The sequence below is a fragment of the Mercenaria mercenaria genome, chromosome 4 (genome assembly GCF_021730395.1).
Source record: "Mercenaria mercenaria strain notata chromosome 4, MADL_Memer_1, whole genome shotgun sequence".
Lineage (NCBI taxonomy): Eukaryota > Metazoa > Mollusca > Bivalvia > Venerida > Veneridae > Mercenaria > Mercenaria mercenaria.
Window position 1 is genome coordinate 57,066,422 of NC_069364.1, and position 16,008 is coordinate 57,082,429.

General features: G+C 30.0%; 1 protein-coding gene and 1 long non-coding RNA gene across 2 annotated transcripts in view; one reads left to right on the plus strand and one right to left on the minus strand.

Moving 5' to 3' along the window:
- Positions 1-3,766: 3,766 nt before the first annotated feature.
- LOC128556395 (uncharacterized) overlaps positions 3,767-16,008 on the plus strand; it is a 45,219-nt gene continuing 32,977 nt past the window's right edge. The window contains exon 1 of the mRNA XM_053541379.1: positions 3,767-3,859. The gene's annotated coding sequence lies outside the window, so the exon portion shown is untranslated. The remainder of the gene's footprint in view (positions 3,860-16,008) is intronic.
- Positions 6,844-16,008, minus strand: part of LOC123565959 (uncharacterized) — a 44,867-nt gene continuing 35,702 nt past the window's right edge. The window contains exon 3 of the long non-coding RNA XR_008370619.1: positions 6,844-6,937. This is a non-coding gene — a long non-coding RNA (uncharacterized LOC123565959). The remainder of the gene's footprint in view (positions 6,938-16,008) is intronic.

Sequence of the window (16,008 nt, forward strand, 5' to 3'; positions counted from 1 at the left end):
TGTTTTGTGTTTTTAAATTTAAGGGGAAGTCAGGTTCTATAAAGAATAAGAAGTTATCAAAGCGAAAGGGTTTTTCATCACCCGAAAAAAAGATCCAAATCATAAATTTTTGCACCTTTTAAACAGTCTCAATGACCCCCGCAAAAACCTGTCCTTTTATTGCTTTTTTTAAATTTTAAAATAGTTTACTAAACGTCAGGACATAAAGGGAAGGGGGGGCCCATCCTGTTTTTTTTCGGAAAATAACGAAATTTTTTCCTGGTATCATAAAAAAGCCAGAACCCTTCCGTGAATTAAAATTTTTCCGCGAAATGGTGTTCTTGGGGTCTAAAAACTACCACATTTTATTTTTCCAATGACATCAAATTTTACAGTTGGCTTATAATTTTTTTTAAGTTAAATAACAAATCTTCACTTAATTTACAGACATCCAAAATCACGATTTTCTCTTTTTTAACAAATATTGCGGGGGCCAAAATTGAAAGTGACCCCTACCTTTTAAGATTTTCGTTAATGAACAAAAGAGGGTTTTATTTGTTCTAACTTTTTTTGCTTTCGCCAATTAAACCCCAAAAAAAAGTTTTAAATTGCATGAAAAGAAGTCGTATGAGGGCCCTTTTTAAACTTCCCCCCCCCCAAATGCAAAAATTAGCCAAATTTTAAATCGTCGCTACGAGACAAGAAGTAAATACACCGTTTTTACCTTTTTCGCAGGGATTTAACGTTTTTTTGTCATTAGGGTGATATGGGCAATTCTGCCATTTGGAAAAATAAAATGTCTCCCCCCTTATTTTTTATTTAGGGGTCCCCACCGTCCGACACCCCCCTTTTTGCGAATGCCATAGTGGGGGGCCAATATGCCTTTTGGGGGTTTAATAACAATAAAAAATGTTTTTACTGTACCAGAACCTTGTTACTGGGAAAAAAACCAAAAAAAAATCTATGCGTGTATTAAATTTTATGCTTTATGTGCCCTCCCGTAACTTTTTGGTGCTGTCCGTAGGAGCGTTTTAAGTGCCCAGAAGTTTGAATATCGAGAAGAGTTCAAACTATTTGAAAACGCACAAATTAAGATTTCTTCAAATTAATTTTTGCAGATTTTCCAAAGGGTTTTCATTAGATGCAAAAGGGAGGGTTTTTATTGGATCGAAATATTGCACTTCCCATATGAGCAAAATTTGGTGGCTATTTTAATAATTGCCGGCATGTTTTGTGCTTTAATTATGCAAGATCAGTTCTCATCCAAGAATAAAGAAGTTATCAAAGCGAAAGTTACATCATCGAAAAATGCTGCCAAAAATCAATTTTGACCTTTTAAAACATCTCAATGATCCCCCAAGAACACGTCCTTTTTGCTTTTTTAATTTAAATAGTCTTACTGAACGTCAGGGACAAAAAGGAAATGGGGGCCCACCGGGTTTTTTTTTTTCGGAAAAAAACGAAAAATGTTCCTGGTAAAATAAACAAGCACAAAACCCCTTCCGTAAATTGAATTTTCCGCGAAAGGGTGTCTCTTTCAACAAAGCTCCCACATTTATTTTCCAACTGACATAAAATTTTTCATTTTCGGCTTATAATTTTTTTTAAAGAATTTAATATTAAAATTTAAATTTTACGCACCCAAAATACGGTGTTTTTTAAAAAAATTTACGGGGGAAAATTTGAAGTTAGCTATTTTAAAGATTTTTTTGAACAAAAAGGGGTTTTTACTTGTTTTTAACTTAAAAATTTGCTTTCCCAAAATTCAACCAAAAAAAATGTTTTCAAAGCATAAAAAGAGCTTATAGGCTTTTAAATTTCCCACCCCCTAATGCAAAAAATTTAGCAAAATTTTAAAAAATCGCGCTACGAAAAAAACAAAGAGCGTACAATACATCCGTTTTTACCATTTTCTGACATGATTTAACGTATTTTGTCATTAGGAATGATATAAGGGCAATTTTGCACCATTTTGCGAAAATAAAAATGTCTCCACCCTTATTTTCTTATTTCATGGGGTCCCCACCGTCCGACCATCCCCCTGATTGACGAACTGCATAGCTGGTGGGCCAAATATGCGCTGTGTGGGTAATAAAAATAAAAATGATGTTTTTATTGTACCAGAACCTTGTTACTGGAGCTAGAATCCAAAAAAATCGTATGCGTGTATATTGACTTTTATGCTTTTATGTGTCCTCACCGTAACATTTTTGAGCTGCTGTACCGTCAGGTAGCGTTTTAAGTGCCCAGAAAGTTTAGAATATCGAAGAAGAGGTTCTAAACTATTTGAAACGCACAAATTTAAGAGTTCTTTCAAATTTAAATTTTGCAGACTTCCTTAAGGTAGCAAGGTACCTTAGATGCGAAAATTTGGGCACGGACGGTCTTACATGTAGCGGTCGCAATATGCACTTCCATATGAGCAAAATTTGGTGGCTATTTTATAAATTGCGTGCATGTTTTGTGCTTTTAATTAATGGCAAAATCAGGATCTCATACAAAATAAAGAAAGTTATCAAAGCGAAAGGTTTACATCACCCAAAGAAAAATAGCATGCCAAAATCACCCATTTTGCACCTTTTGAACAGTCAAACAATGATCCCGCTGCAAGAACACGGGCCCAAATTTTATTGCATGTCTTAATTTAATAGTCCTTACTGAACGTCAGGACATAAACGGAATGGGGGCCCATCCAGCTCGTTTTTCGGAAATAACGAAAATGTATGTTCCTGAGTATCAATAAACAAGCACAGAACCCTTCCGTGAATTGAATTTTTCCGCGAAATGGTGTCCCATTGATCATACAAAGCTACAGCAGTTATTTTTCCAACTGACATCAGAATTTACATGTATGGGCCCTTTTATAAATTTCAAAAGAATTAATAATCTTTAAACTCTCACCTTTTTTTACAGACATCCAAAATCACGATGTTCTCTTTATAACAAATTTTGACGGGGGCCAAAATTCGAAAGGTACCCTGCTACCTATCTAAATAAACCGCCATTTTGTTTTTTGAGGAGTCAGTTTTTGAAATCACTAGGGCTGAACGGTATGTTTACGTATCTAGCAACGATGACCTGACAATAGGGAGCTGTACCCCGAGGTGAGTCATCGAGAAACAATAGGGGGGTAGACGTGATCCAACACGTTCAAGGATAACAATACAGATCCTTTATTTTAAACAATAGAAAAGGATTCGTTTCCCGATCTAAGCTCAGTTTCGCTTTATATTACTATTCAATTATGAAACGATATTTTATTTCTTTTGTTTTTTTTAAACAAAAGGGCCACTCCTAAATATTATATTCAACGGTGTTTTAAAAATAAACTCGATTTACCTTATTTATTTCAATATTTTTAAACATTCAAAATGAAACCATATCTCTTTTCACAAATAGTAGAGGATCTATTGTTAAACAAATTTCTATAGAACCATTATAAAGGTTCACCGAGTTAGTGTAAAATGATACCATCCCTTGGGCTTACACCAATACAGTTTCTAAAGGCTTTATTTTTCAATTATATAAAAATTTATGAATTAGATTTTTTATCCGTTTTTTGTCTTTTATTAATATTAAGGTTATTCATATAAAACGGAGTCTGCGTGTTTGAACACAATCAGTTATTACTCAGTAAGGGGGTGACAATAGAATAACGCGTTTGGACATGCTCTGGACAATCTTTATCTATAAACCCAAACGTTGTGCAATACGCGGGGATAATTAACCAATCAGATAAAAGAATTTTTCTAAAGCCATTTATACTGCTATACAGTCAATTAAAATCAGTCTACCTACGAACACGAAGCGGTACCCGTCAGTGCGAGTCAACCTCTTCTATTTTCCAAAGTGGTCTTATATTTTACGGGGTGAAAACTAGGTAATTCAAAATAATTATTCTAAATGTATATGGGGAGCCAATATTCTGAAAATCCTACAGTAAACTAGATATGTTTATAATCCATTCGCGCAATCAAATCGTACAGTAACATTTAAGGAAATGATTTCAAAAATACAGCTGTTTAAATAATTGAGCGACAGGTCACCTCTAGATAAAGGGTAGATGTTTACAAACATTTAAATAAGACGACTATCAAAGTGACCTTAACTGAAATCTTAAACAGTTTTAAACTAGATGATACCAACGCGTTTCAATTAGATAACGGACAATCCGTCTACCTTCCCTTTAAGGTTAAACTGGTAGTTTAATACTTCATAATCAAAGGTGTGAAATTGTACCGTTTTTAACCGGTTTTGTATTTATGTGACAGTGGCGTACGCCATAAAATTGAAGTTTTGAATTTAAAAAAGTACACGTTACATTTTTACATTTTATTTCAAAATTATTTACATACTTCCAACGGGTATTTCACAAATGTTGAATAACCAAAAGTTAACTACACTATCATACATGTATTCAACAAGCATTAGCTTGACCAACTATTAAATTTCTTCGATAGTTTTCCATTTCACAAGGTATTGTCTATTTGTCCTTTGCCTCTCGTTTTGAGGATTTGTTCTATTTTAAATGCCTGCTCGGGATCATAGTCATCTTCTGCAATTCACTCTCATAAAATGTCCTTTAATTTCTTCATCTTGTAAATCGTTCAGTCTGTAACAGGTAAATTTCCTCTGTAATTACGTTTGGAAACTCGGAACACTTCCCACTGTACGTTTGATCTACGCACGAGTAAAACACATTTCTCAAGTACGTAATCCTTAACTAGTCACCAATTTATATCTGAACCTTTTAAGTTTCGTGTCAATTTTGCCTTTCCTCGGATTTTGTGCAAAATATGTGGCTAATCTCACTTCTCCTGGTTAGTGTCTTTTACACTGGGCGGTGTGTTCCAATTGTTCTATGGTATGAGTTATTGTATGATATTGAAATGTCTGATAAAAACAGGTATCCTTGTAAGTTAAGTAGCGCATTATTCTTGATTTTAAGCTTAATATTGCACGTTCACTCGTGCTCGCCTTAGTCTCATTCTATGTAGGTGAGTAAAGACATTGTGTTTTTTCATCAGATTTTGTACTGATTTGGCTCTGAACTCCTGACCTAAATATGATAAGTCGGGGGTTAAAGTATACATTGACAATTCAAAACGTTTTCAAATACTTCATGATGTAGATAAACTATTCTGATTATAAAGTAATACTACGTTGGCTTTATAGGAATACATTTGATTATCTATTCTCACCTTATCTTGGATCAGTCTTTTAGGAGTTCGGCCAGATTTAGACAAAATGTCCTTGAATGCATCCGCTACATCGTCTCCTGACGTAGCCAAACGTACTTGGAGAACGTATCAATAACCAGTAAGATAATTTATATCCTTCGTTCACTTTGCGTATTTCTGCATGTCGAACAAATCAGCCATCCGTAGGTCATCTATTCCAGCGCTCACCACATGATTTCTTTTAAACCGTCTTCTCACGGGTTTATGTAAGCTGTAGGATTTCTGATTTTGCAGGAAGTTTCATATTCTGCGCATCCTGATGTCAAATTTTTCCGTTTCCTGTTTCACCACTTTATAAAGTTTCTGTGGGCCAGAAAAACTACCAGGGTGTTTAGGATTAAAATAGATTTGCTTTAAATAATCCTCCCACGGAGCCATGTCTTCACAGTACAGTGTTCAAACAATAAATGAATGAGACGTTTAATGCCGAACGTTTTAATCCTCACTATCCGCGAAATCCTCCCTATCTGTGTCTTCATCTTTTCGCTTCCATCTTCATCACTTTCATCATTATCCTCCGTCTCAAACAGGTCTTCAAAGGCATTTTTGTTTTTCTTCAAGACCTTTTACTGCAGATGTCAAGCTGCTCCTTTTACTGCGGAAATCCTTTATTTGTTCAACTATGGCACGATGGGTATATTTGTCAACAGTGGAAACCAATTATATTTCGAGCAACGATCTGTATCTTTCAAAGAATTTTTTCTCTGCGTATGGTTGTGCCCTTTGTGTTGCCTGTCTGTTGCGTCATCTTTGTTTTCTCCATCGTCAACATATTGGTCATATAATTTACTGAACCTGTCTTTGTTACAGGTTTGAGCAAGGTGCCATAGATGTTTATAACCCTCATTATCTTCCACGTCATCATCAATTTCATCTTCTAATTTTGCCCTTTTAGAGGGAGGCTCACTGTTTTCTGGACACCAGCCACTTTTCACGTGCCTATGAATGTCATAGGGGCTATAAAAAAAGTAACCGCAGTCGTCACAAGCATGTCCCATTTCAGCCATTTCGTCTTCAGTTTCCGAAGTATCCTCGATGCGAACAGTTTGAGCTCCAACTGACAAATGATCCATGCCTCCAACGTTTGGTCTTTTATACCGCCTTCCTTACGCTCTTGCATCTGATTGGTCAATGCGTTTATGTCTTGATTCAAATTGTCTGCTGACCATTCTGTGGCATATTCAATCTGTCATTTTCTGACGTAAAAGGTTTCAGTCCACGAGCAAATACCCATAAGGATTCTTTGTAGCTTTTGCGAAAGCTTTCTGGAATTTCTCAGTATTACCCGGTACATCTGTCGAGCTAATGTCATTACAGATTGGCGATCAACCGGGTTATTAAAACAGGACTAAATAATGACAATTCCTCCTTTGAGTAGGATCCTTGTTGGCAAATAAATTTTGGTTGATGGAAATCACAGATAGAGATCTATGGTGCGATCCCACAGTGAATAAATCGGTAATCCTCCTATCCTTTCCGGCTTCACTAAACAGGTCTGTCCAAAATGACAAGTTGTTGAGTCTAGGATCAAAGAAATCGTACGTCCTCGAGGTCTGATGGAATGCCTTGAACGAATTCAACCTGCGGTAACACGGATCTTTGAATTACTGAATACAGGGTGCCACCTTTTGTAAAGCCACACTATTCTCTGTATTGTTGGCTGATTCTAGTTGTATGGTTCAACAGCAAGTCCTTCTTAAAAGTGGTTTTTCCACAAGCTGAAAAGTTATAAAATTATGTTAGGTTTAACCAAACTTACATTTATTTTCAATAATGACAGTCATTTATATTTATTTAAAATTCGTGATTAATTCAAATATACATGTTGGACCAGAACCATCATGGTAAAGGGGTGTTGGAGAACCGCAATGTTCTTAGGATCCTCTTGTAATGTTTCCTGAGGTGGAAGCTGCTGCTGCTGCTGCTTATAGAACCCATATTCTGCTGCTGCTGCTGCTGCTGCTGTTGCTGCTTATAGAACCCATATTCCTGCTGCTGCTGCTGCTTATAGAACCCATATTCCTGCTGCTGCTGCTGACTGATAGTACTTTGTTCTGCGTATGAACTTGTATGTTAACTTTAATGTCTTTCAAGTCTTGAAGCCATACATAGTTTTTGTAACAAAATTGACATTAGTGAGTCATTTTTAACGATACGTACACCTCTGAGGCTCAAAACAGAAATGAGAAATTGCTGAAGAAGTTTCTTTTAAAACTTTCATGCTTAACTTTCATGCCCCAACTTTCATGTCCCTTAACTTTCATGTCCTAATTTTTATGCCCTAACTTCCATGCCTTCAAACGTTTTTTGTAATGTCAATAAAAATAACAGATCATTAAAACAATTATCATTTCAGAATAATAGTGACAACGGACACAATAAACTTTTTTTTTCATAAACTGTAAGCAGACGATACATTTTGTCACGGCACAGCGAGTTACAGGTAAATGTTTACACTTTTCGTCTTAAGATTATTTTAAGCAATACGCATGCGTGAGTTTAGACAAAAGGATTATTTAGTGTCAGATTGTACATTAATAAATCATAATACCTTAGGCGCCCGATTGGGGGATCGATAGATTGATTAATAAAAAAACAAGAAAATAAAAAAAAAAAAATAAATAAAGTAAGATTCCCCTTAAATATATAACATTTTTTTTGAATTTAATATTATTAGCGGTGTTTTTTTTAAGATAAATTAGAAAAAGGGTTTTTCCCACAGGGGGGTTTTGAATAGAAAAATTGTCAAGGTTTTTTAAAAGTGAAAATTCAGATAATATCCCTTGTATTTCTTTTTAAACGCTATCTTTTTTTACCTGTAGGGCACGCGCCAGTTTTAAAAGAATGTTTGTGCAAAGTCAACCCAACCATTTGACCTTTTGCCCCGGGCCCGGGGATGCCCAAAATGCGGAAAATTTAAAAACCCACGGGTTTTAAAAACCCAATAAAAAACCCTGTTTTAAAAAAGATGTTTTAAAATTAAAGATATTTAAAATGAAGAAAACAAAAATGTTTTATTTAAAAATAGTTCCATTTAAAAAATTTTTAAACAACACCGGAGCCCAAAATGAAGAAAAATTTTGGGCCAAATAAAAACATACGGAGTAAAATATAATGTGGTTGAATTTAACCAATTTTTTTCTGTTTAAATTACCTTTTACTTTTGTTTTGTAACCCTTTAAAAGATAAAACAATGTTAAAGCATTAGAAAAGGCACAAAAGGGAAAAATACCAAAAAAATACTTAATAATTTTATCATGAAAAAAGAAAATTTAAAACTAAAAAAACTTAACCGGAAAACCAAATGCAAAAATTAACAAATTAAAAAGGTCAGGTTATTTACAATTTAAACCCCTCTTTTTTTAAAAAAACAAAAATATCCCTTTGATAATTGAAATTCATAAAAATTATTTAATTAATTTTTAGAAGAATAAAATTACTTTAGGAGTTTTATTATTTAAAAAAAAAAAAGTAATTGAATAAATTTAAACAAAAAAATAAAATTTAAAAATTCAAAACCAAAAACACTATTAAAAAAAGAATATACACTAAAAAACCCGGGTTTTAAACTTTATTCATTAAATCGTTTCTGTTATGTAGTTCCGGAAGTCGTCTGACGTTTCCTTGTCTTTAAAGGAAGTTTGCAGTTGGTTTGTGTACTGGATCCCCTTGTTTTTAAAAGGGTTTACACCCTGCTGTTATGAATTGATGGTTGGCAAAAAAAATTTTTCCGTCATGTTGTAATAGACTGATTGCTTATTCGTTTTGTTTTAATTTCAAAGGGTTTTGGGGGCAAGAAAAATGGGGTTGAAGGTGTTCTGGCTGAAAAACGGGCGGGTTTTTGATGATTTAGGAAAAACGGGTTTTGGGTGAGCCTAAATGAGGTCTCTTAGGAAAGAAAAATGGTTCACCCGGCGGGGGGTTGTGCAGTAATAAATTCTACCTGGCGTGGGGGGAAAAAATAATTGTACAAAACAGGTTTTTGCTTTTTTTTTAAACTTTTAAACAAGTTTTAAAGATTTAAAGTAAAAAAACTGAAATCACTCAACCTTTTGGGTATGCTATAGGTTCCCATTTTAAATATCAAAATACTTTTATTTGTGAAAATACGCAAGTTTGGGGATAATTTAAAAGTTTTTTTACAAATTCGGGTTCTTTAATATATTTCACCGATTGTAAAATCTGATGTACTACCTTCTAAGGTAAAGTTATTTGTAATGCTGAATCTTAAAAGGTGAATATCAAAATTGTCCCTTGTTTAAAATAATTTTTTTTTTTTTAAAAATTTTTATAACGTCGGTTTAGTCCTGTGCTATATTTCAGTATTGATAATTGTACTAAATTTTAGATCATATTATCATCCCACCACCTAATATAAAATGTGAAATTGGGCTTTTAGTGGGTTTATACGGTTCACCTCAGGGCTCGAACGTTAAAAAAATTTAATATTTATTATATAAATTCCGGTTTTTTCGACCACAAAAAAACCTCTAAAAAAGCACATTGTACAGCTATTTTTTTTTTGGGTTTTTTTTGCAAAAAAAAATTCTTTATAATCACAATAATTCCAGGTTTTAATTCAAAAAATTTTTATTAAGTTCGCCCGTTTAATTTTCATATTTTAATTTAATCCAGGACCAGAGGGAAAAAATACTTTTTATTTTTTATGTAACAAAAAACTGTTTTTATAGTTTCGAAGAGAAACATTTGCCCCACTTCCCTCCTTTTTTCTATTTTTTTTACATTCTTTTTAATTGAGATTTTTTTAGTAAATCATCAATGTTTTGTTGTGAAACTTCAGAAGCAGATAAATTGTAAAAAAAACGCCTTTTTTTCTAGAAATTGTGTTTTTTGTTTTAGAAAAACTTTTTTTTCTTTGAAATTTTCTTGGGGTTTAGTAGAAATTTTTTGAGTTTTAGCAGTAAGTTTTCCCCTTGTTTACTGTTTTCAACTACAGGTCCAGTTTTTTTATTTTTTTTTTAATTTCATCTTTTTAATTTATTAAATTTATTTTAAAAATTTCTTAAATTTTTTTGTAAAAAACCCTTAAGGGTACTTAATTCCGGTACTTTAAATTGTGACGTGTGTAAACAGTACAATCAAGTTCCCGAAGTTGTTTTTTAAAAATTTTCAAACGTCCTTTAATTGTGAAAATTTGCTTTAGCTTTAGCAGTGTTTGATTCTTTTTTTAATGATTTTTCAACTAAAAAGTCCAGTTATTTTTATGTTTTTAAATTTGCATTCAATTCTTTAAATATCTTTTTGGGAAATTTTTTTGAAAATATTACTTAAGCGCATACTTTAAATTATGACGTTTTCAACAATACAAATCCAATTTCGAATTTTTTTTTTAAAGTCATCTATTTTAAAATTAAATTTTTTTTTTAAAGGTTTATCTAATGCTTGTCATGTCATAATCTTTTTGAAGCCCCTTTTCCAGTTCAGATTTATTTTCTGAAGTTTATTAAAAATTTAATTCTAAAAAATTTTTTGGGTTTTATTTCGTTTCAGTATTTAGTTTATTTATTTCGTTCTGATTTTAATATACAAAATTTTGAAACTTTTTCTCAGCCTCAAAAATTTTGTTTTTTTGTTCTTCATGTTTAATCTACTATCTTTTAATTCTTAAATTTAGTGAATAAAATTTTAAATTAAACCGAAATACTTTTTTTATGTTTTTCATCTGTCAAATCAGTTTTCTCTTCAATTTCTTTAATAGAACCAACCATGCTTTCATTTTTTTTTCTTTTTTTATCTTTAATTAAAACTTTTAAATAATGAATTGTTTTTTAATCTTTGTTAATTTTCAATATTCTTTACTTCTGCTTTAGGTTTGTTTATAGATTGATGTCTTCAAGTTTAGTTTTATTACACTTTGAACTTTTTTAAACAAAATGTTTGAAAGCATCGGGGGGGTTTATCTGGATCCCCTATTTTATAAGATTTTTACCCCTTTCAAAGCTCGTTCATTGTGTTATCAGTTCCTTATTTTGTGAAACGATTCCTTTTTCCTTTTTTTTTTTTTTAAATTTGTTTTTTAGTAGCAAAATCACTTAAACCCCTATAAAATTTTAAATTTTTTAACTTAACTCCCAGGTTATTAGTTCTATATTATTAAAAACCCCTTTATAAAATTAATATTTACCAGTAAAGTTTTTTCTAAAAAATTTCCCTTTGGGTTTTCAATATATAAGAAAAATTTTTTTTGTTTGTTGCTTAGCAAAACATTTGGGTTAATTTTTTGTATTACAAATATTTTATTTTCTCGTTTACCGGGATTTAAATTTTTTTTAAAATATAAGTGAACAGTTAATTCGGATATCTTTTGGTGTTTTTAGTAAACGGGCTTAAATAAAACAAAAAAATTTTTTGTGACGTCCTTGAAAAAAGTATTTTGTTATTCATTTTGAACTTTTTATCTTCACTACAAAATCATCAAATTTTATATTTTTTTGTTTTTCTGATTCAAGATTCACGGTTCAATTTTTTTAAGGATCAGCTGATATTCAAGTTTTCATTTGGATTTTTTAAAATTTTTTTTGCAATTTGACTTAATTGGTTAATTAAATCTTGAATTTAGATTGTTTAGGTTTTTAGCTATAAGTATTTTTTATCAAAATTAATAAGAGGTTTTCGGGTAATGCATTAATGTATTTGTTTTTCCCAGATCCAGAAGATAAAAACATTTAACTTCTAAAACATGAATCCCGGCAAAAAAGGATAACTTTGTTTAAAGTTTTGGATTTATCATTTTTTTGTATCATAATTGGAATTTCCATTTATATAAAAAATAATACATTATCTTACATTCCCTTTACATTATTTTAATTACTTCTTATTATAAAATGCAATCAAAATTTAAATGAAAAAAAAATAAAAAAAAATTAGTGGGGAAAAAGATGGAGATCTTAGAGAAGAAATAATGAAGAAAAAATTTAAAAAAAAGTACAAATGGGCATGTATACTAAAATTTTTATAAGCCAATTACTGAAGGAATAAAAATAAAAAAGAAGAATTGTCAAGTCGTTAAAAGCTTTTCCCCTGGAATTAAAGAACAACTGGCTTTAAATTTCCAGAACAGTTTCGAAAAGAACAAGAAGCAGAAAATCTAAAAGGGTTGGAAGAGCTTTTCCAAAAACCCAATACGTTTTTTTACCATCAAAGGATAAAGGGGTTTGGTGTGAGAGGTGAGTTTGAAAACAGAAAATTTCCTGAAGAATCAGAAGAATTAGAAAAAAAATTTGGGGAGAAAGCCCAAAAAAAAAAAAGAAAATCCCTAAGTAGATTTAGATGTTTTCGGATTTTAAATGTTATAGAAAAATATAAATATTAAAAACCCGTCTAAAACTTTTGCCCTTTTTAAAATGAAATATCTTGATCCTAATAAAATAATAAAAAAGATCTTGAGGGTTAATAAAGGTGTTACTGAAGATTTCAAAAAAAAGGCCCAAAATGGAAAAACAAGATCAAAGATCCAGATAAAAAAAAAAGAACAAAAAATTTAAAAATATGAAAAAGGGCAAATTTATTAAAGTAAAAGAACTTAATCAAATTTTGGGTTTGTTTTACATAGGACAAGAAAAAAGAATCAAAACCCCATAAAAAGTTCCCCAAAATGGACAATATGGTAATTTAATTTTTAAATTTAAAATAAACTTTATGGTCAAAAAAAATTAATTTTTAAGGAATCAAAGAACGGAAAAGAAGTAATTAATATGAAGTAGTGATGTTTGTTTTGATTTGATTAATAAAAGATAAAACAATAAAAAAAAAATTTCAATTCTTTCTATAAAAAATTCAAAGAATTAAAGAACAGTCGGATTACCTATCAATAAAAGATCATGAATTTAAAAAAAAATTTAGAGGAAAAGGTTTATGAGTTTGCCCATGTAATCCAAAAAATTGGTTTAATGATTGGAGTTAATTTGGGTTCAATTGTGCTGGAAAAAAAAATTAAGAAACTAAAAAATGAAGGTATTAAATAATTGAGAATTTTAAAATAAAATTTTTTCCCCAAAAACTTAAATGTTTATAAAAAATTTTTTTTTGAATTTTAAATGGAACAAAAAATGATTACGTTCTGAAACAGTTAAAGAAAATAAAATACCCCGAGTGATTTTAAAATTTAAATTTTAGTCGTTCAAAAAATTTTGAAAAAACAAAATTAGTTGTTGGTTTTGGGGATATTTAACATATGCCCTACCTTGGCAAAATATTAGTGATGTATGATAAAAAAAAAGTTTCTTTTATAATAATGGAAAGGTTGGAAAGTTCATATTACAAAAGGTTCTTCAGTTACCAGATATTAAAAATTAATTAGGGAAACATTAATAAAAATGATGATTATGAATTTTATAAATCAGACATTGCCCAATAATTTGGAATTTGATTTAAGTAGTTTTAAATTTTGATTTCAATTTCAGTAATTTTATGTTGGATTTTAAGAATGTCAATTTTTAAGCTTGGTTTTTAAAAAAAAAAAAATTGGAAAATATGATTGGGGAACTACAACACCAAATATAACAACTCTGTGGATACAATTTACATTTATTGGATTTATTGATAAATTCACTTTTTGAGGTAATTTCAGTGATATTTTCTAGCTTTTTACGCAGATTTAACAAGAGTTACCATTACAAAAGAAAAAAAAGGTTGGATATTCTGAAATTAAAAATTATTTAAAAATTTAATAGAAAAAATATACAGATGTATTTGGTAGAATAATTTAAATTTTTTGAGGTTGAAAAAAGTTTCACTATTTTAAAAAAAATTAAATTAATTATGAAATTGTAATTTTGTTTTTTTATGTACAAAAAAGTTTTTGCAAAAATAAAGGAATATTTATTTAGTTGATGCTCAGATGAAGAAGAAAACATAAGGTCAGGTATCTTTGACCTTTAACGAAATTGTTTTAAGCGGGGTGCATCTTTAATTCACAGTGGAAAAAAAACTTTGGAAAAAGCGGAAAACTGCGTTAGAAGGGAACAAAAAAGGTTGGAAAAAGAAGTTTGGAATTTAGCTGCAGCTAAAATTGTTTAAAAAAATTTTAAAAAAAAACCCGCTCCCGGGAGTTGGTAATTTAATTCTAAGGAATTCAAGAAAGTAAAAGTAAAAAAAATAAAAATAATTTAAAAATAAAGGGAGGTATTCATAGAAATAAATAGAAAATTGTGGACTGGGGAACTTCAACTAACAAAAAAATATTTCAATTTTTTATAAAAAAAAAAAATAAAAAATAAAATTTTAACTTTAATAAAAACTAAAATAAAAAATAAATAAAAAATAAAATATAAAATTTAAAAACGTTTAGAACAAAACAATTTGTGAAAAAATATGAATTTAATCCTATTCAATTAGATAAGCCTTAAAAATTTGTCCCGGGGAAATAATGTTAAGCAACAAAAAAAAAAAAGGATAACACTTTACAATTAAATAGAAGTTTTTTAATTTTATTGGTTTAATGGGTTTTTTTGAAGTAAGTTTTTAAAATTAATAAACTTGTAAGGAATAATTATGTGATGGAGATCAAAATTTCTTTTTAAAAATAAAGCAGCTTATTAATTTATCAGTTTGTGGTTAAAAAAAATGGAAAAATTGTTTTTTGATTGTAAAAATTTATTTTAAAGGAGTAAAAAGTAAAGAGTTTTTGGGTTTAACATTGAAGTTTTTGCAAATCAACTGGAACAAATGAATTTTTTCTCTTTTGTTCTATGCTGTTTGCTGAAAAAAAGGGATGACCCAAATGGATAAAAAAGTGGTTTTCGTTTAAAAGAAATTAATCCCAAAGGGGGTGGGGTAAACATAAAATTCCATTAAATAAAATTCATTTTTTTGGGTTTAGAAACTAATATTTTCCCCCAATCAAATTCTAAAAACACTACAGCTGACAGGAATGTGATTTTAATTTTTTGAGTTATGCGCGTCCAGGTGGGAAATTTTAAAAAAATTAATTTATGGGTTTCCACGTTTTTAAATTTTTTAAGAATTTGGGGTTTTATCTAATTACTATGAAAGATTTTAAAAAACAAGATGGTCTACTTCGGGGGAAAAATGAGCAATCAAGTGAACACAACCCGATTAATACAACTTTTAGAATAACAGTGGGTAACAAAAACCCCAACATGTATTTGTTTATTAAACGACCTGAAAAAATAATGCCAAATACAAAACCACATTTATTTTACATTTAAACTTAATGCGCAAATGGATTTTAATTGACTTTGAGTCTTTCGTCTTGAATTGGAATGGTGTTTTTTTTCCAAAAAAGAAAAATACAAGTTACAAGAATAATGATGATGTAATTAATTTTTATTATAAACAAAAAAATAAGACTACCCGGGGGTTTCTAAATAATCAAACTTTAATAGTTATTTTGGGTTTGTTCATTTTAAATTGGAATAAAAAAGGAATAATACAGAAAATTTAAACAGATTCATTACAAATTTGTTAACACACTTCCCCCTGAAGAATCTATTTACCTTGTATTAAGAGGAAACAGTTGAAATAAATACTATTGGAAATGAACTTTTTATTGTTTTAAAAAAAATGAATATAAATTTATATAAAGGTATCAAATTTTTTAATAAAGTTAACCAACGATGGCCAAAAAAAAAATTTAGCCAAGTTTTAAAAAATAAAATTCCAATATTTTAGATTAAAAAAGGAACAATTACATGGAAACTTTTCCCTTTTCTTTAACAAAAACACAAATTAATCAATTAAAAAAAACTGTTGAAATAAGAAAGGGGTTAGAAATTAAAAATTTTAAAAAAACAAATTCCCGTTTAAA